The sequence below is a fragment of the Coturnix japonica genome, chromosome 28, assembly GCF_054131305.1.
Source record: "Coturnix japonica strain WE chromosome 28, WE-NBRP24, whole genome shotgun sequence".
In the NCBI taxonomy this organism is placed as follows: Eukaryota; Metazoa; Chordata; class Aves; order Galliformes; family Phasianidae; genus Coturnix; species Coturnix japonica.
Genome location: NC_140690.1, coordinates 7,900,001 through 7,900,533, shown reverse-complemented (window position 1 = coordinate 7,900,533; position 533 = coordinate 7,900,001).

Genomic DNA, 533 nt, shown 5'->3' with positions numbered 1-533 from the left:
TCAGGCAAGGGCGAGCACCTCTCGGCGGACGTTGCCCACGCACACCCACACGCACGTGCGCGTGCGGTCTTTCCGCCGCGCCCGGGTGGAAGGGCTCGTGCCTTCCCCCACCGTCCCTCCTCCTCTACCTCACCGCACCCTTACCCCTCCCGTCCCCTCCCTGCTCCCCCCTTCTTTCCGTCGATCGATGAGGCCATTCGGGTCGCGTCGGTGAGGGCCCCCGGCGGGCCGGCGCCTCTGCGTTCCCCGTCCCGGGGAAGCCGCTGCGGCGTCCGGTGTTCAGGCACGGGCGGTCTCCTCTCCGGTTCGCTTCCCGTCGTACGCGAGGTGAGGCGCTCTCCGGCTCGCTCCGAGAGCGGCCGAGAGCTCGCCCGACCGAGCCCGGCAGTGTGACGGCCGAGCGGCCCCGCGAGCCGCAGGAGTACCCAGTGAGTCGTGAGCGAGGCGCCGGCGCCGACCCCTGTTCGGGACCCGGCGAGTGCCGGCCGCGAGCAGCAAGGCGGCGGGGTGTCAAACGAGGGAAACCGTCCGTT